Below are 20,072 nucleotides of genomic sequence, written 5' to 3'. Positions count from 1 at the left end.
GAGGAGACAAGAAACACCCCTGAATACAATTCTGAGGGGAAAAAAACCTCCTAGAGTCCTGCGACTCCCCCAGCACGTCGGGGCTCCTATACCGACCGACTTTTAGCTTATTTCCCAACTGGGATGGTATTTTTAAGCGGCTCGACAAAGACGCAGCTCCGAGAGGAGGGGAGCGGAGCAGATCGAGACTCCACCAGCCGCCTGCTTCCAGTGCGTTTTTTGAATGGTTTGTGGAGAACGTCTCGGTTTCCGAGGGGGCCGTGCCCGGCCCTGTCCCTCCCCACAGGCGGCGGGCGGGAAGCCCCGGCGGGCTCGGGCTCGGCCTCGCGCTCCCGGCGCCCCCTGCGGGCCGGGGCCGGCACCGCCGCGCCCGCCGGGGCTCCCCCTCACCGGGGAATGGCGGCCGCTCCCCTTCCCCGCCCCGCCGGGGCCATCCCGGCCCGCAGCGCCGCCGCCACCGTCACACGCCGGAGGGCGGGCGGGCACGGAGCAGGAAGGAGGGGGAAGGAGCCGTTGCCATGGCGAGCGCGGCCCGCCCTTGCCTCCCCACGTCAGCGCCGTCTCCCGCCCGGCCGCGGGTGATTGACAGTTGCCACGGCAACAGGCTCGCCCCCGCCGCCATTTTGTCAGTTGGGTTTTTTAAAAAAAAAAAAATTTAAAAAATATTTAAAAATTTAAATAAAAATAAAATAATAGTAAAAAAGCAAGAGAAAATAGCTCAATTTCCGCCAGGATATCGGGGGTTATTTTGTTTTTAAGTTTTTTTTTTCTTCTCCTTCTTCCGACCTCCACCGCGAAAGGAAAAGGAAAAAGAAGGGACGCAAAAAAAGTGCGCTCCGAGGGTCCCGCCGGGGATGCGCGGCCGGGCTTGAGGCGGCGGCGGCGGTGCGGGAAGCAAAGCCGGTTCGTGAGGAAGAAGGGAGGGAGGGAAGGAGGAGCGGGCGGGGAGGGAGGGAGGGGGAGGAGGTAGCGGCTGGCAGGCGGGGGAGGGAGGGAGGGAGCGAGGAGTTCCCGGGGGCTCGGTACGGCGCTGCGCTTCCCCCCATCCCCTCCTCCTCCTCCTCCTTCTCCTCCTCCTCCTCCCGCTCCTCCCGCTCCCCCCGCCGCTGTCCCCGCGCTCCCGGCCGGGGCTCAGGCCGCCGATCGCAGCCGAGCCGAGGCGAGGCCGAGCCGCCGCCGGGCGCTGCGCAGGTTTGGACCGCGCGCCATTTTGTGAGGGCAGCGAACACCCAGAGCCCGGCCGGGGACCCGCCGGGCCGCCCGGGCTCCCCTTCCCACCGCGGGCAGACCCGCGGCCCGAGGGAGGAGGAGGCGCCGCCACCGCCGAGGCCCCCGGGGAAGAGCGGGAGGACGCGCCCGGCGCTCGCCCCGCGGAAGGAGAGGCCTCGCCCCGGGAGAAGCCGCCGCACGGGTGAGTGAGACGCCGCACCGCGGGACGAGCCGGGGCCGCCTCGCCCGGGCCCGCGGCGGAGGGGCCGCAGCGCTTCGCTGCCATCTTAGAGCGGGAGCGGCGGCAGGGCCGGGATTCATCCCCGCCCGCCCCTCCGCAGCCCGCGGCCTTTTTCCCCTTGGAGCGCGGCTGTGGCTTCCCGGGCCTTGGGAGCGGCGATGGAGGAAGGGAGCTCGCCCGGAGCCTCTCGGTGTTATGCGCAACGCCCTGCGGTGGGCGGGTGCGAGGGCTCGGGCCGGGCTGGCGGCGAGGAGGGCGGCAGGACTTGGAGCATCACCTGTTGTAGGGGAGGATTGGGATGCCCCGGCACCTGTGAGGGGCCGCTGGGGCGGGTGGGGAAAGGTGCAGGGAGATGGGGAAGGAGTTACCTGAGCGAGGTGCCTGTCATCCCTTCGGTGGGGGTGGGGAGGAGGAGGGAGCAGCGTTGGGAATAGGCACAGGGACACGCAGGGACACACGGCACAGGGACAGACAGGGACACACGGGCACTCCCCAGGGAGCTTGGTGGGGGCACGGTGCCTGGAGGTCTTTGAGGAAAGGCTGGACGTGGGTGCCATGGTCTGGTTGACAAGGTTGGACTCGATGGTCTCGGAGGTCTTTTCCATCATTAATGATTCCCTGATTCCATATTTCAGTAGCTGGCCGCGGCCTTTTAGGGATTCAGCTTTGTGTTGCTGGGGGGATTGGTTGGAGCTTCCTCTCGGATACACTGGCTGCTCCTCTGGAGTGACCAGAGTTCCCTCCCGCCGCCGCCGGATCACAAAACGCATTTAAAAGTCCTGGAATTCGAAATTTAGAAATTGGCGTGGTTTTGAATCTCAGTCGGCTTTGAAGTTTTGGGTTTAGCCCGTCCAAACACCACGTAGGGGTTCTTTGATCACGTCTCTAGATTGCTGCTGTTACTTAGTTCTCCTATTACTCCACAGCCATCGGGGGAAATAAACATTTTTTGTTATTTAAAATCAACAAAGACAGAGTAACTGACTCCAAAATAAATCGACAGGCGTGTTTTTGACAGCCATCCTGGTTGAATCCGAATGAGAGGGTGCTGTTAACTTTTGCCAGGAGGTACTTGCAGTCACACTGAGGTGGATGGAGTTTCATGGGGGCTTGGATTGGTACAAGTTAACAACTTTATTTTATTACCCTCTTGCTATTTCCTTACCTTTTCCTCAAGAAAGGTGCCTGAAGTTGAAGAACAGGTGGATGATACCTAGTGATAAATTAGCAAACATTCAGTTTCTGGTAGTATTTAATTCTCTGCCTGTAACCAAGCAGAATTTAACTTCCCTCCTTGGAATAGTCTGTAGCCCTAAAAAGTTTTGGTAAACTTGTTTCTCTCTTTTCTCCACGCCCTCCTCCCCCCAACCTCTGTAGGTTGGATATTTTTGGAAAATTAATTATACTTTATAGAATTAGAATAATAACACTGAAAATAACTCTGAGCTGGTATTTGTTAACTATTATCTATATATATTTGGTGTGTGTATATATAGATACTTTTGTAGGCTACGCTTCATGTTTTTGGTTTACATGAATTATTTAGAACTAGACTTTTTATTTGCAGTCTGAAGTAGAATATGTGTGTGAAGTGTTAAATTTACATTTTCTGCTGTGAATTAAAAATTCCATCCAAGTTTATGAAGCTTATTGAGTTTAATTCATGGCTTTGGAATATTCCTTGGGTGAAGCAAGGAGATCTTGTTCAAAATCGAAGAGCCAGCAGGGTTTTCTTAGGTCAAGAGTTGGATATTGTTTCCAGGCTCTCAGGTAGGGCTGGTTACAGGAGCAGCGAGTGTTACAGTTCCTGCATCAATATTTGGGTGGATTTAGGATTTGTCATTGGCATCCCCTCCCCCCCGCTGGACAGTGACGAGGATAATTTTACCTGATAGCAGCCAAGAGTTCTTTCTCCCTCTCAGTGCCGATTTATGGGCAGGATTCCCTTCCTTGTGCCAGGGACTCACCGGGAATTGATCCCTTTGGGCAGCCTGGGGGTTGTGCAGAGCGGGAATTAGCACTGATGGCCATCAGCACCTTCTGCAAACTGCTCCATAGTTTCAACAAAGTAGCACAACACCACTGGTGTCCGGGTTAAAACTGTGCCTTGTCGGAGCTTTTCCAGTGACATTTAATTAGGACAGGCTTGCTTACATGTGCCACATCTAAAAGTCATGTTTGAAACTGGACCACCTGCTCAGATGGTATGTGAAAAGAATGAACACACAAAAACGGAGCCTTTATTTGCCATGCAGGCATTTCACAGCTTCAGCTCAGCTCACATAGGTGCTGATTTGAAGACTAAAACCTACTGCTACCAAAAAAAGCACTTTTTGTTGCTATAATTAGATTACCTTTTGGGAATTCCTCTTAAAACCTGCTCATTTCAGGTGTTTCTGAGCCTGGCTGTGGGGCTGCAGGTTGAAAGTTGTGGTGACAGTTTGTGTTTTTAAGTGAGGATTGCAGCCTGGTGTGTGTTTAGCCTTTCCATGGTCATTTTGAATGCCATTTGGAGAGCTGTTCTCCACATGGAAGTACAAAACTTTCTGATATCTTTATATTATGGGAGTTGTATAACTTCAGAAATCCTTCTGTAAGTAGATCTGTTGTTGTAGAGTAGGATTATTTACAGAGAACTGCTGCTTTTGTCTTTATAACTGAGTACAATGCATTATTTGTTGAGTTTACAGTTTCATCTTTTCTTTATAAGAGGTTAGTAAGAAGTACATTTCCACAAAAATTATGTAATAACTTTCTGTCTGCTCAGACTCTTATGTTTATGCAGTGAGAGTTCTTTTTTGTTCTAAGACTATTTGAAATAATATCAAAAATCTCTCTAAGTGAGCTGCTTTTCTTGTGAGCTGAAGGGAGAAAGAAGTAATCAGGAGAAGGGGAATGCTCTTCCTTTCCTTCCTCACCTCCATGGGTCCTTCAAGAGGAGGCTTATGGGAACTGTAGTCTTTGGATGGCTTAAAAACACCAGGGAAACTTTGGAAAATGAGGAATTGTTACTTCCACAAAGACATGTTCCATATGTGGAGTTCTCCAGTGCTGGCTCTTCAAGGTGACACAATATACCAATGGAATTGTGGTGATTATCCATTGTTTTGTCCATTCCTTCAGAACAGGGCTCTGGTTTGTCCTGTGGCTCACTTTGAAAGGTATTGCCTTTATCATCTGTTTATTTATTCCAAAGTGTCCTGTGCTGAGGATGTTCAGGGACAATCCCCATTGAAGGGCCAGGGAAATGTGGGAGACAATTCCCACTCAGCTCTGCCTGCATCCATGCAGTGAGAAAACTCTGCTGCTGCTCCAGTCCCCTGGATGAAAACAAAATCAGTGAAATCCCAGCTCTGAATTTTGGAAAAGCAGGGAGATGGTTCTGTAAGTGAATCAGCACGAGCTGACACCTATTTGTAAACATTCTCCATGCAAAGCTTCCAGGGGTTTAAGTACCTGAAAGTGAAACTGAGTAAATGAAAGTAAAATTAACTCCATTAAGTGTCAGTTTTGTTCCAGCTGTGAGGGACCAAGCTTTCAGTTGATGTTACATAAAGTTCCAAAGCCTCCTGGTATTCTTTTTTCCCCCCTCCTTTTTTTCCTTTTCCCCCAGAGGCAAATAAAAATAGACTGTGTTGTGAGTCAGTTAAAGGAATAGTTAATAATACATTAATACCTCTTTGTGTTGAAAAGTTTCCTCTTTCTTTTTAGTAACTGTTTGGATGGTGAAATAAGAGAGGGATGGAAATGTACAAATTGATTTCTGATGGCAGAGTCATTCCTTCAAAAAATAATGGGAAAAAAATTAGGCTGAATTTTGTTGAGTTACTGGAAAAAAGCAAACTGGTAGGATGACTAGTTCACAAAAGCATAAGTAAATAATTTTAATGATTAAATTGAACTTGCTAGTGAAACTTTCAGTGTCCCAAAAACCTGTTGTTCACTGGTTTTGTGGTTTCCTGACTGCAAACACATTTTATTCCAAATCCCCTTTCCCTGTATGTGTTCAGCTCATGATTTGTGCTTCTGTGAACTCCATAAATTGCCAATAACTCATTTGCTGTGGCACTGGTGGCACATCCAGCATCTCCTTTGTAGAGGGGGCAGTTCTGTGCCCCTGTAGCAGTTTGAGATAAAACTTGGAGAGAAATCTTGTCAGGGAAGTGAATGTGTTGGTACTTCCTCAGTTCTGTATTTTCCTGGTCACTGTGAGTTCCCTCACACTGATCTCTGCCCTGGTTGTAACTAAAGCTTTTTCCCTTCTTACAGCTTTATAACCACATATATTCTCTTTTTAAGTGCAGTTTTAACAGGACTTAGACATTAAATACATAGAGGGAGGCTGTGTGGTCACAGACAAATCAGCTTCCATGCACTCTTTCAAACTCTGATTGATACTGGAAGCTCAGTAACTTTCCAGGATCATGTCTGATTCTGGCTTCTTTATTGTTATTCTTTCCAACTTGTGGATAATTAGGCATTAATGTAATGCTGTGCCAGAGTTAGTGTTTGAAACACATTGATTTCTTTGTTAATGTTAGGAGATCTTGGTAGTTTTCATTTCTATAGAAGTTGCTCATAAATATGACAAACACTGGGTCAGTGTTGTGGAATAACAGCTTAATGCACATTTTTCACCATCATCAGATGTTCCTAAGCATAGAATTCTGTGCTCCTGTACTCAGGGTGACTTTCTGTCAATGTCAGAGTGTGCCTTCAGAACTGAGATTGGCATGGCAGGCCCTGGGCAGCAAAAGGAGCAAATGCTGCATGTGTGTGTGATTGCACCTATGGATCTCTGTCTTCCCAATGAAATCAGATTTTTCATGCAATCCCAGAATGGTTCGGGTTGGAAGGGACCTTAAAAACCATCCAGTGCCACCCCAGCCATGGCAGGGACACCTCCCACTGTCCCAGGCTGCTCCAACCTGGAACTGAACATTCCAGGGATCCAGGGGCAGCCACAGCTGCTCTGGCAATTCCATCCCAGCCCCTCCCAGGGAACAATTCCTGATTCCCAAGATCCCATCCAACCCCACAGTGAAGCCATTCCCTGTGTGCTGTCCCTGCAGCCCTTGGGAATTGTCTCTCTCCAGGTTTCCTGCAGCTCCTTCAGGCCCTGCAAGGCCACCCTGAGCTCAGCCCAAAGCTTCTCCTGTGCAGGCTGAACAATCCCAGCTGTGCCAGCCTTTCCTCCCAGCAGAGCTGCTCCATCCCTCTGCTCATCCTGGGGCTCCTCTGGGCTCTCTGAGCAGCTCCAGCTCCTCCCTGGGCTGGGGCAGGGCTGGGGCAGCTCTGCAGGTGGGGTCACACCTGAGGGACTCAGGGACAGAATTCCTGACTCTTTGCCCCCAATCAGAAGCAGCAGTAGGTACAACTCTGGGTAGTAGTAACTACCCAGCTTCACTTGGAATGGATCTTGTAGCTCCTCAAACTTTCTGTGGTGCTTTATTTTTTTGAGATTTATTAATTATAAAGCTTAAATTCAAAGTCAATCGATGTCTTTTGTGAACTCTCTCTACTAGAGACAGCATCACAAATGAGTCAGTTGGAGTCTGAGTGAGAAGAGTATTAGAGACTTTGTTTTAAAGTAAAGTTTTTATAAAGACAGTTAAAAACTGCTTGAGTTAGTGAGACCTTTCTCAGGATCTGATTTCTGTTTACAACATGGAGTAAGTATTATTTCTTTCTGTGTCAGATTTTCTGTCTTGGAGATCCCTGTCCATTCCTCAGGTGCTGCTCTGCAGAATTTCCAGGACAGTCCTTGGGGAAATCCATGTGTTTGTGGTTTGGGTTTTCTTCTGTACACAGAAGGGTTGTGAGTTAAGGTAATTGTTGTAATTCATGATAGAAAGTCTGGAACTCAGTGTGGAGGTGTGAATGGAAATAATTTCTGTGCTGTGGCCCTTCAGGAAAGTTGATCCTTTGTCCTTGTGGGGTTGGTCTGGGGATGTTCTCAGCTGTTCCACGATTGCAGAGCAGTGTCCATGTGAGCCTTGCACAACATTCTCTGACCCATCACAACATTCATTTGTGTATCTCTGTGGAGTTAAATTAACCAGAGTCATGTTCACAGCATGGACGTTTTAAAACTTTATGAGCTCGGTGTTGAAACCTTGAGAAATCCAGGAGCACAGGTGGAGACAGATGGAGCCCAGGCTCTGCACTGCCCTCCTTGGTGCTTGCTGACAACTCTGACTGCTTTGGGTCTCACCCTGGAGTCCAGAGCACTTGTGATGGGCACCAGAAATGCTTTTCTGCTATAAGGAACCATTAAAAATGGACACAGATCTCTCAAAGTGGGTTTGAAGCTTCTAGCCAGTGCCCATTTACTTGGTTACTGCCACACAGTAAACCCAAACCCAAGTTTTTGCTAGAACATTTCCATTTAATTAATTGCAGAAGCCAATAAAGCAAGGAAAACCAGTTGGCCAGGTTGTGTTGTTATCAAGTTCTCTCTTCTGAAACCTGGTTTAAAAACCCCACTTTTTTCCTCTTCTTATTATGCAAAGAAAGAGTTGTGTAACTATTGTATAATGGTTGTATTAAACCTGCATAGAGCAAGTATTTAATCTAGTTTTCTTCTTAATCAGCACCCAGTTATTTCAAGAAATGAGAAAACAAGTCCACAAGGTTCCAGTGTTGCATCTTTTCTACCTCAGAAGTATAATCCTAGGCCTACATTGTATAACCCAATATTTTGTGTTGGCCTCACTCTTTTGGTAAAATTTTGAGTCTTGTAGTTCCTACCTAATTTTATTGAAATGTGAGAATGTGATTATTTCTAGACAAGACTTTGAATAAGGGATGAAGAATTTAATGTTCAGACTTCCATATTTGAAAAAAAAAAAGTCTCTTGGTATTTTCTGGTGCAGGTTTCTTTAACTGCTTTGTTGTTATTTTCTTCCTCTGGACCGCTGCTACTTTAAAAAACAAATCTTAATTTTCATCTTGCATGATTTTTGTTTCCATAAAACAAAAGAATCTGAGGGCTGTGGTTTGAGGTGAGACTGAAGCTCAGGATACATTTTTAGCAATCACAGAGTGGGCCCAGAATGCAATTTCTAAGTTTTGTTTTAGTCATTATGTGTGTTCTGAAACCTCTGAACCCCCAACCTGACAGTGCCAAATACATAAACTTCCTTGATGTACTTGAGAAAACAGGTCTGGATTGTATTCCAGAGTTGGAAGCATGGAAGTTTTTGGTGGTCTGAACTATCTTTTCAGATAAAGTGTAGTAAATATATAAATTTAATTTTTAAATTGAAAGTTAGTAACTGATCACTGTCCAGACCCTGCACTTGGTTTTAGGTTTGGGACTTTCTCATGCCACATTTTAGTATCTGAATCAAGTAAATTCTAATGGGTTTTTCCACCATCCCATGGAAGAGTTTTTCAGTGATCTAACATACAAAAAACCCAAACCTTCTGCATCCTATTGACAGCCTGACCTAAGGCACCAAGCTCCTGATTTTGGGATGAAGGGAGGGAATTCAGTGTGCTTTCATCAGCATGAGAGAAAGAACTCCCTGAGCTGCTCTCCAGCAAGGGGGTGAAAGCCAAAAGGTGAAGTGACAGGCCAGAGTCACCTGGTGGGTGCCAGAATCACCTGGTAATTGCCCAAAATCACCTGGTGAGTGCCCGAAGTCACCTGGTGACAGCCCAAAGTCACAGAATCACGAGGTTAGAAGAGAACTTTAAGATCAAGTCCAACCCAGCCCTAACACCTCAGCTAAACCATGGCACTGAGTGCCACATCCAGGGGTTTTGACTCCTCCACCTCCCCAGGCAGACAATTCCAGTACTTTATCACTCTTTCAGTAAAAACTTTTTCCTAATCCAACCTGAATTTCCTTGGTCAGGTGGTGAGTGCCCACAGTCACTGGTGAGGCAGGGTGGAGCTGAGCTGAAAGGTTTCTGTGTCTGATGCTTTAATAGCAGGATGCTCTTTGCATTTGCAGTTTCATTTGCCTGGAGTTTGTATTCTGAGTGCTCTGTAACTTGGAGAAGCAGCCTCTTAAGGCTGGAGAGTGACTCAGCACATCCACATAGAGGTCTGCTCAAGGAATTTAGGATTTGCTTGGAAATTTGGGGGAATGAGGGTTTGAACTCGTTTTTACCAAATGGAGTTTGTCTTTAAAAAGTCCTGATTTTTAATTTGCATCCTCTTTTCCCATTTCATCCACGTACCTCAATTTTTGGGCAAAGTGGTGGGGTGTTTGAGAAAATAATATCATTTTGGGATAGCTGGATTGACTGACTAGGTTGTTTTTTGTGTGCTCTCCTCCTGGTGCACACGAGAAGCATCTGTGCCATGAATAAACGTGAATTTCAATGGATATGGAATTTATACAACTTCATATGGAAGGGGGAGGAGGCATTTATGGGATTTACCCACTTTGTGTGATTGGAACATGGAATCATGGAATGGTTTGGGTTGGAAGGTACCTTAAGGATTATCTCCTTCCAAGGCAGGGACACCTTCCCAGGTTGTTCCATCCAACCTGGCCTTGGACACTTCCAGGGGTGGGACATCCACAGCTCCACTTACCCATCCTAAAATTCCAACCTCTCTGGCAGGGCTGAGTCCTGAGCCTTGGGGGGTGAGCAGTTTGGGGAACAGAGAGTTACCTGTGCCAGTGTCCACTGGGGGTGTGACCCACCTCTTTCTGTGCTTGAGTTTGCTTGGATTTTAGAGGGAACATTGGTTAAATGTCTTCAATTAAACTCTTTAAAAGTAAGGTGTTTTAGTTTCAGCTGACCAAACTTGTGACAGAGTCCTGAGACACTGCTGGGAGTGCTGGCAGTGGAGGGGAGCAGAGTAGCTGGTGCTGGGGAATAAAGATTGGAATTGTTGGTCTTTTGTGGCTACACCCTCTTCAATTTGGGGTGAAATTTGAGAAGACTTCATTATCTCTTTTTCATCCAAATCAGTCTTCTAGAGTGAGATAAAGTACATAATTCCAGTGCTGGGAGGATGCTGAAGGGCAGCACAGCAAGAACAGGATATTCAGAGAAAAATACAAGCAACTTTGATTTTCTCTCCCTTTTTCCTTCACCCACCCAGCTGTGTCCATGTTTTCCTGGGACTGAAAACGACCTTGCTCTCCCCAAACCTCTACCTATGCCCAATTTGAAATAATTGATACAAAAGAAGCAAAAAGATGAAAAGAAAGCATTGGTTTTGAGTTTCACCTATGAGGGATGAGGGCCAGCATTAACCTGATGATGTTCCAAGTATTGGCAAACTGCTGGGAAGTTCCTGCACAGGGAAGCACTTGGAGGGAAATTGTTGGAAGTTATTCCGAGGCAAAGAGTGGGACCAGGAGTTCTTTGAGGGCAGCTCCCCTTCCCTCCCTTGGGGCTACCTGCTCCCACAGCTGTTTGCCAGCCCAGCAGTGAATCAGGCTTGCAGGGTGAGTTGGCTGAAGTCAATAATTTTATATTTTATATTTTATATTGGGGTGTGTGTGGGGGCGGGAATTGGGTTACGCTGCATGGGATGGGCTGTGAGGGTGGGCAGGAGCAGAACCTCTGACAGCACTGGCACTGCATGGAGAACACCATTCCCAGAAATTCCTGCCACCCCTCCTGTAGTAAATCCTCCTCTGTGAGTCTCTGTCCCCTCCTTGCTTTGCCTCTCTGACTTTTCCCTGTCTCACACTTGGAGCTCTGTGCTCGGCGTTCAGCTCGGGTGCTGCCCTGTGTGTGCACTCCCAGCACAGCCTCACTTGGGAATGAGTCCTGGCTCAGCTCTCCTCGTGCTTCTCTTCTTGCTCTCTTTTCCTTCCTGCTCCTCCTCGAGTTTTTCCTCGCCTTTCAAACAATTTTCTAACTTCTGCTTGTGCCCTTTTTCCTCCCAGGTCATTGCCAGCACCTCTCTTATTATGATTTGCTCAGTTGGTTGTTCTTTCTCCTTTCTCTTCCCCAATAGGAAAAAATTCCCATTGTAAACACTGTAACCTCTTAAGAAACCCCAAGTTTTTAATTTTCTGTGCATTCCTTCCCCAAAACATTACCACAAACCAATACAACAGGTTTCTTCTCTGCCTCATTCACTTTTGAATTTTCACTTGAATTCTGTATTGCCTTAAGATAGGCGTGCTCACACAAAATGTGTTTTTCCTTTTTGGAAAAAAATGAAAGATGAATTGAAATTCCCAAAGTTAACTTCTCAGAAAAGGTATTTTCACTGTGTAAGCTGGGAGCAGAACCTACTGATACCAGATGCTGAATTGCAAAGATGCTTCATTTTCTTCTTCCTGCTCTACAAAGGAGACATAAAAAATGTTTCTATTCCACATGGAATAACAGTTATGTTAAAAACCAACCCAAACTCTTTTGGAAATTCCATGCTTGCTTGTCCTCTTAAATAGGTGACCAGTTTCACATCCATGTATTCAGAAACACAATATTTTAGCCCAAATTATTTCAATCTTGTTGATCATTCTTTACCTGTTAGTTAGGAAAGTAGACGGAAGTGCTCATGCTTTAATATCTGAATCCATCCATTTGAATGTGTGTTCATATTTTAACATCCGAAGTGTCTTCAAATGAAACTGGAAAAATTGGGCTGTACACTTACTCTTTATAGCAGGAAAAAAGCAGTGGAATTCTTGTGCCCATCCCATTTGCTTCTCTGAGTTTTTGGGTGGACAGGAGCTGGGGAAGCAAGACCTGCTTTCTCCATGCCAAATGGGATTGACAACATTGGAATTTTTATATGATAACAAACATAAGTGAGAGTGTGAATTACAGTGGTTGTCTTCAGAGATGTTCAGAGGTTCCCTCTTAGTTAGTAAATAAAATTACTGCTCATAAATGCTGTATCTCTGGTGACTTGCAGCTTGTCTGATGATTTTCTTTCTTAATTTTCTTAATCCCTTTGAGTGGTTTTCCGGTGAACTCTGTCCATCCTGCTTGGTTTCTGTGTGGTGTTTTTCACAACTAAAGACCTGTCCTGTGCACTGCTCAGTTCCAGGAGCAGCTGAGCTTCCTTAGGCACAGAATTCTGTAGCTGCTCTGCTGGTTGTTGCTTGTCTTCCCCCTTCCATCCCCTTTTTTCCCATTCCATGGCACTTTTCCTGAATTTCCTCAAATTTCTCTTTTCCCTGAGTTACTTTGGGTTGACTGTCCATGAAATATTTCAGAGAAAAAGGACAAGTTCTGGCCTTTGGCTGCTGGATCAGAGAATCACAGAATCATTTGGGAAATGGTTGGGAAAGCCCCCCAAGGTGACTGAGTCCCATCTAGACACTAAAAGTTTCCTTTTTTATTACTTGGTGATCCTGAGTGGTTATAAGGTCAGGATTTGAGCCCTCCCCCCAACCTTTTTTTTTTTAATTTTAATTTGTCTTCATTTCCTGCCTGCAACCTGCCTTAATAGTACCATTTTAGGAATTTTTATCAGAGGAAAAAAAAAATGCTACAGGAAACCAAACTTCTCTGGTAAGGCTCTTATCAACTTCTGATGCTGGCAGAGATATTGTTATTTAATAAAAATTGTTTAGTCTTACCATGACCTAAATACCTAAATGGGTAAGTTTGTCAAAGATCAGTGCAGTGTCTGCTTCCTGAACAAGTGAGAAGTGTCTTGGAGAGCATCAGGCTGATCAGTTCAGCTCCACATTGGGATGCTGGAACTGGAGAAGTTCACATAAACTTGTCCCAAAGGTTCAGCTTTTTCTATTTCTCCTCATAAAAGTCGAGTTAGACCAAATAAACGTGAGAGGGCTCTGCTGGAGAGACTTTTCCTGGGATTTTATCTCACTGAGAGATGGCTCTTGGACTTTTCTCTTACAGCTGCCATCAGGGAATCACCCAAAGTGAATTCCATGCTTCTCCACAGTGCCTGCACTCAAAAAGGGATTCAAGCCAAAATTATCCCAAATTTACTGAGCTTGAGCTGCACATCCAGGACCTGTCCACTCAGGATCAAGTCCAACCTTGTTGGATTCCTGAAGCTCAGAAAATCATTGTTTTCCATATTAATAATAAACTTCTGGGGGTGATTGGCAATCAATTCACCTGAAAGAGTGTCATGGCTTTTGGTCACTGGAGGCTTTATAAATGGTGAATTCTTTTTGGAGGTATCTGTACGTGGATGAAGGCTTGATGAGGAATTCCTGGAGGAGATTCTAAGGAATTTGGGTACATATCAGATTATAATTAGTACATTCTGATCTTATTTTTTTTAGCATTCAAGACAATGGCTTTGTCTAGGAGAACCAATATTGGAGTCTCCAATGAGCTACCAGTAAATATATTTTTGGGGGTGAACGTTTGATGAAATCTCTATTCAGTGTAACAATAAATGCACCAGTAAAGCTTTTGCTGCTTGATCTGCACCCAGTGTCTGTACTGGCTTTTCTCATGCTTTTATCACTTGGATAGGATGCCTGAATTATTCTTATGGATTATAATACCACTTAAAACAGGAATTTGTAGCTGCCTGTATCTCAGTATTCCTTGGGATATACCAAGATTTGCTTGAATATTATGCTTAACAGCAGGGATGGATGGAAGCTGAAAAGATAATACAGCAAGACCTTGGAATTGTGAGTTTGAAAAAGGTGTTTTGACTCCATGCCCAGATGATGTGAGAATTTCCTGAAGTTGGTTAGTTTATCTCCTTCTTCAGTGAGAGTTTTCTAGGTCAGCGGTTCCTTAACCGGGGAATAAGGCCATGGCAAATGCGCTACAGATGGAACGTAAACCCATCCTGAATTATGGGAAGTTAACAAATATTATCCCAGGGATGGTTCATATTTAGTGCAAAACCTTGGGAGCTGGCTGACAAGGATGTGTGTTCTGAGAAATGGAAGGGCTTGGAGTGAACAATGTGAGGAAAATGTGGGAGCTTTATTTATTCATGTCTTCCATGTAGAGCGAATCTCCCCCTCTGCTCTCGGGAGATCCCACCTGGAGTGCTGCTCCCAGCTCTGGGGACCCCAGCATCAGGGTGTGGAGCTGCTGGAGGAGCCCAGAGCAGGGACAAAGATGCTCTGGGAACTGGGGCTGGAGAAGAGAAGCTCCAGGGAGAGCTGAGAGCCCTGCCAGGGCCTGAAGGGGCTCCAGGAGAGCTGAGAGGGACTTGGGACAAGGGAGGGAGGGACAGCACACAGGGAATGGCTTCTGTAGGGTTTGATGGGATCTTGGCAATTAGGAATTGTTCCCTGGGAGGGGCTGGGATGGAATTGCCAGAGCAGCTGTGGCTGCCCCTGGATCCCTGGAATGTTCAGTTCCAGCTTGGAGCAGCCTGGGGCAGTGGGAGGTGTCCCTGCCATGGCTGGGGTGGCACTGGAGGAGCTCTGAGGTCCCTTCCAAGGCAGGAATTGCAGGAGTGTCAGTCAGGCTCAGCTGTGGAGCTGTGCAGAGTCAGCAGGAAAGTGGAGCAGCAGCAGCAGTGAGGCTCTCAGTGCTGAGCTGCAGCCGTGACTCACGGCAGGGCACTGCCAGGTGTGCCTCAGGAGGGGCTCACAGCAGCCAGGTCAGCACCACCTTCACCTTTTGGGAAACTTCAGCCTGAAAAGAATGATTTTAATGAAATAATTCTGTTTATTCCCATGGAATCAAACACATCTGATTACCTTGGAGCTTGCGCCTGACCACTGTCAGTTTTCAAAGCTGATGAACTTCGTAGGAGCTGCTGTTTGAAAGTGTGTTGAGCAAGGATTTTAAACCTGGTGTTTCTATCCTGATATGTCTGGAGCTGGTGTGGTGTTTTCCGGGTTAAAAGGAGCTGGAAGAGCAGTTGGAGAGGACCCAGCTATGTCTGTGCAGTCTAAATCTGAATGATGAAAGGCAAAGGTTGTGGCACTGCATTTGTCAGTGGGAGCTGCCAGAGGGGCAGCATTTAAACAGCAGTTCCTGGTGTGTTTGAAAAAGTCCAAAAATCCTTAAAAATATTCACAGATCTAAAAAAAACCCCACTAACTCAAAATCTTATAAATTAGCACCATTTCTGTACAGAGCCAACCAGCAGTTACACCTTGGTGTGATTGGTTATTTTATTGTGGTTTTTGCTTTTTTTTTTAATTTGGGACACTAAATCTGTGCTTATCTCTATGTATTAAAATATTTTGAAAACTTTCAAGATTAAAGGTACTGCTGTACCAGGACAACAAACATCTACATGGTTATACTTGTAATAAGTAACTTTAAATCTCAGAGAGCAGCACCAGAACTGTTTTCTGCCAAATTGGAGAAGTAGTTTTATTTCATTGAAACATGGGATAGCAGCTGCCCAGATTCTTCATGAATATATAAAATATTTCTGTGTGTTGTGGTCTGAGTAAGGTTGATTTTGATTTTTCCAGCTCTAGTCCTGAATGCAAAAATTCAGGTGGCTGCACCTGAACCCCTTCCCTTGCCAGGTCTGTGAGAGAGCTCACTTTGTAAATAAAAAATACAACAATAAATGAATGTAGTGACCACTAAATTGGAAGAACAATCAGCTGTAGTAATATCAAGGTTGTAGTAAAAATCTGTAAATTGAGTGGTTTGGCCACGTTCTGTGGAAACTTGAGGCAGCTTTAGGTGTTCCTGTAATTCTTCTTCCTTTATGGCTCAGAAATTCAGGGAGAAGTAGGAAGGTTGTGCTCCTTTGAGACTCCTGGGTCTGAAGTTCTGAAGTGATGAATGAAATTCTGTAGCAGGGCATGTTTGGCTTTGCATTTCTCAAGTTCTTTTCCCAACCACAAGGAACAGAAACAGTTTTTGTGTGTGGAATGATTGGCCTTGTTGAGGACATCCATAGGAAAAAAATACCTGCAGGAAAATCTCAGCTCTGCAAGACATTTCGTATTCCTCTGGATAAACTAATTTATATATATATATTTTTTTTTTTTTTATGTTCCACTTTGGAATATGAGTTTATTCCCATGCTCCTGACATTGCAGGGGATGGGCAATTCCAGCTGAAACAACTTTGCCTTTTGTTTGGTGGAGGGAGGGGAATGCAAATCCAGTGGTTTGACTTTTGTCTGACACTATTAAGTGGGTGGAAAAAAGAGCCACTCCCTCCTGTAATTGGAGGTTCCTTATAAGGTCAGTGCACTGAAAATATTTGAAGTTTGTGCTTCTAAAATTAATATTTTTAGTCAGTGAGTAAGTAAAGCATCAGATGCAAATTATCTAAAAAATCTCAAGTATTTCAACCTTTATTGTGGGGCTTTTCTTCCCCTCCTCTGCCCCCTCACTGTCAGTTTAATTCTTCCTAAAACCACAGCCTTTATTCTGGGGTTCACATGAATTAATGAATATTTAAAAAACAAATCCTGACTTCTCTGGCTGGATGGGTCAGTTATAAATTTACCATTTCAGTTCCTTCAGACACCTGGGAAGCAGTACATGAATAGACTGTAAAAAGATGTATATTATAAACAAATGGTGTGTTAGAAATCAGCTATTTCAGAGACTCTGAATGAATCCTGGTGTGACACCACTGCCCTGTGGGTGATAAAATCACACTCAGTTGTATTTCAGGTGCATTTGAGAGTATTTTGACACCACCACTGGCTGCACATCTGCAGTGGCCCAGCTTAGAGGACTGAAGTGGGATTAATAATTGTGGATTTTTCCTGCTTCAGTGCAGTTTGCTGAGTGCTCCTGTCCCATTGGGAAGGGCAGAGGCTGCTTCAGTTCTGCTGCTGCTGGAAGAAATTCCTGCTCTGCTGCAACTGCAGTTCTGCCTGTGCCAGCTCTGAAATTGGGTGAGAAACTCTGTGATTTCAGCAAAGCTGCTTCCACAAGCTTTCACACCTCACCCATGGCTTCTTGCAGCACGTGGTGTAAATTTAGCATGAGAGTGAAACCAGTCATTCACAGCATCTTCTTTTCAGAGGAACCAGTGCTCTGTGGAACTCCAAAAATCATTTGCAGCACACAAAAAAATAATCATGGTTGGGCATGTTTTGGTTGAGTCCTGATCTGGAAACTCCCAGTGCACATTGCAGCTCCTCAGGAGGATGAGGGATGTGCTGGGGAAGTCTGTTATAAACTCAGTTTTACTTGTTGACTTTTCCCCAGTGATGTAGGAAAATGCTTCATTTCCAAATTTTGAATGTTCTCTTTCCATGTTTAAGAAGGAGAAACCTGCACCCAAGTGAGGCTGAGCTCAGAAGGTTCTGTAGAATACACAAAGTCACCTGAAGACAGTTACTTTATCTTTACTGAATTATGAATTTAAAAACCTAAAGATGGTGAGATGTAAAACCTTTACCCAGAGCAGCTGTGGCTGGCCCATCCCTGGAAGTGTCCCTGGACAGGGCTTGGAACATCCTGGGATACTGAAAGGTGTCCCTGCCCAGGGATGATCTTTAGGTCCCTTAATCCCAACCCATTCCATGATTCCCTGATTATATACTCTTAAAGTTTCAGTGGAAACATTCAGCTAATAAGTGAGAACTTAAAGCTGGAGAGGGGGGTCTGTGACTTCTTTGGGAGCAGGACAGATATGATGCTGATCACAAATTAATTTACCTGTGTTTCAGCACTCAGTACATTTGCTGTGGGGTACATAGGAGCCAGAAAGGGCAGGGATATATTGACTTTTTGTGCTGGAATCATAATTTACTTTTCATTTTCTGCTGGGATTTTGCAGGTGAACCCAAGCTGTTGTACAAAGCAGAACTCAGCAGAGCATGGCCATTTTTTTTCCCCCCTTTTCATTCTTGTGAATTATTCCTTGGTAGATCATCACCTGTGTTGGTCACACGAGCAGCAGTGAATTTGGGTGTGTTCAGCTTTGTGTGTTCATTTGGACATCAAACACATGGGATTTCCCTGCTAACAAAGCACTCTCACTGCATGTGCTAAACAATGACTCTGGAATTCCTCACCTTTGTCCCTCTGGGAAGCTGTCAGTCACTGAGCACCCTGTCAGATTTATTAATTAAATTCCAATTGGATTGATTGTACTTCACATTTCACTGTGCAGTGTTTGAAATAAAACACTGAATCTGTGTCTTTGAGGAATCTTTTGCTCAGTTTGTCTTACATCAAACCTCCTCACTGCCTCCCTCTGCTTATAGTTCAGATGTCTAAATCCATTATATTCCAGTATGTTAATAACCCCAATTTCATGGTGGGTACCTCAGGATAATTTTCCTAGTAAATAAATAAAAAAAATTTGGTTTCTAAGTAAGTATTTATATTTTATGTTGCTAGCAACAGGCCTGCCTGTGTTCACCGAAGGTCAGTGACCTGAATTATGTTCAGCTCTGCCAGCAGTGTGTGTAGTCATGAGAAATGCAGGGGTTTCTCTGGATTCCATGAGTGTGACTTTAACAATTACAAAATAATCTTGTCACTGAAGAAAAACTTGAACCTGGCTTTGCAAAAAGATTCCATATTGAACCTTATAATACAGTGATCCTGAATGAAGAAAATAAGTCCCTCTACAAACGGTTTTAATTAGCAAAATGTAAAAAGCAAACTTCTCTTTTCATTAAATTTTCATGTTAATAATGGTTTTTGCACTTTAACTTTTAGGGGTTTAGAAATCTGATTGCTCTGAACTCAACTTTGATCTGCACTGAACCTATTGACGTGTGTTGGGTATTGAGTTTTGCAGGAAGGGATGGATGCTCCTGAGGAATACAGGGAATAAAGCTCTAAATAAAGCTTTAAATCTCACAGAGGCCAGCAAGGAAACCAGGCTTGGGCTGTGAGGAGAAGTCAGAGACGTGACAAAGTTTTGTTATGCATGGGGATCCCACTCCCAGTGTTTGAGGAGATCACAGCAGCCTTGGGTGGGGAGGGAAGAGCAAAACAGGAGACAAAAGCACGAGGTAAAGTTTTAGCACAGACGATTTCTAGGAATTGCTCTCTTTGTTGAAATAAAAGACTTCAGCTTTTATTCTTCTCTTTGCTTTACCAATTTCAATAATTTGCTTTCTAACACCTTTCCTGTCATCTGTTCCTTCCTCTCCTCCTTTATTTCCAATTCACTTCTGTTCTATACTGGTAAGGAGATCAAACTGGGTTCTTGAAACCCAGTAAATGTTATTACTGATGGGATTCTTCCAGTAATGATCTTACAGACTGTGTGATGAGTAGGATTTGCTCTTGCCTCCTCTTATCATCAATTTATTATCTAACCCAGGAAGCCTTTGTGCAGGCTAAGAGGCCTTTTCCTTTAAGAGCTTGGCAAAGCAGACACAGCTGAAGACACTGACTGAGTTTAAGGTGCTGCCCTTGCAGCCACTGGGTGCAATTTGCTTGTGTCCATTAAAAAAAAAAAAACAAAATTGTTACTCTTTTATGTCTGTGACACTGTTACTGTCACAGGGACTCAGGGGCTTTGGGCTCTGCTAAGATTTCAAACCCCTCTTTAGAAAACAGAAAACCTGCATTTCCACTCTGGAATTCCTCAGGAATTCTCCAGTTCTCCTGCTGGGCTGCTGGAGGGTTGGAAGGAGGCTGAAGCTGGGCTGGATCTGTGCTCCTGGTCAGCTCTGAAATGCACCAATGTGTTGATTCCTGTTAATAACCTGTTAATGACTTTCTCACATCAGCAGCTCTTCCTTAGTTTTGGTAGCTCTTAAAGTGTCTTCTAAATTGTAAAATAACTCAGGGTTCTGTGGTTACCTCTGCAGCTGCTCTGGGAGCTGAGCATTCCC

General features: G+C 45.1%; 1 protein-coding gene across 1 annotated transcript in view; it reads left to right on the top strand.

Moving 5' to 3' along the window:
• Positions 1-1,184: 1,184 nt before the first annotated feature.
• The window catches only part of DYRK1A (dual specificity tyrosine phosphorylation regulated kinase 1A), a 65,238-nt gene continuing 46,350 nt past the window's right edge, over positions 1,185-20,072 (top strand). Inside the window, exon 1 of the mRNA XM_033052094.2 lies at positions 1,185-1,411. The gene's annotated coding sequence lies outside the window, so the exon portion shown is untranslated. The remainder of the gene's footprint in view (positions 1,412-20,072) is intronic.

The sequence above is a fragment of the Catharus ustulatus genome, chromosome 2 (genome assembly GCF_009819885.2).
Source record: "Catharus ustulatus isolate bCatUst1 chromosome 2, bCatUst1.pri.v2, whole genome shotgun sequence".
Taxonomy (NCBI): Eukaryota; Metazoa; Chordata; class Aves; order Passeriformes; family Turdidae; genus Catharus; species Catharus ustulatus.
Note: the sequence above shows the minus strand (reverse complement) of the source record. Positions and strands in the feature narration are given on the sequence as shown.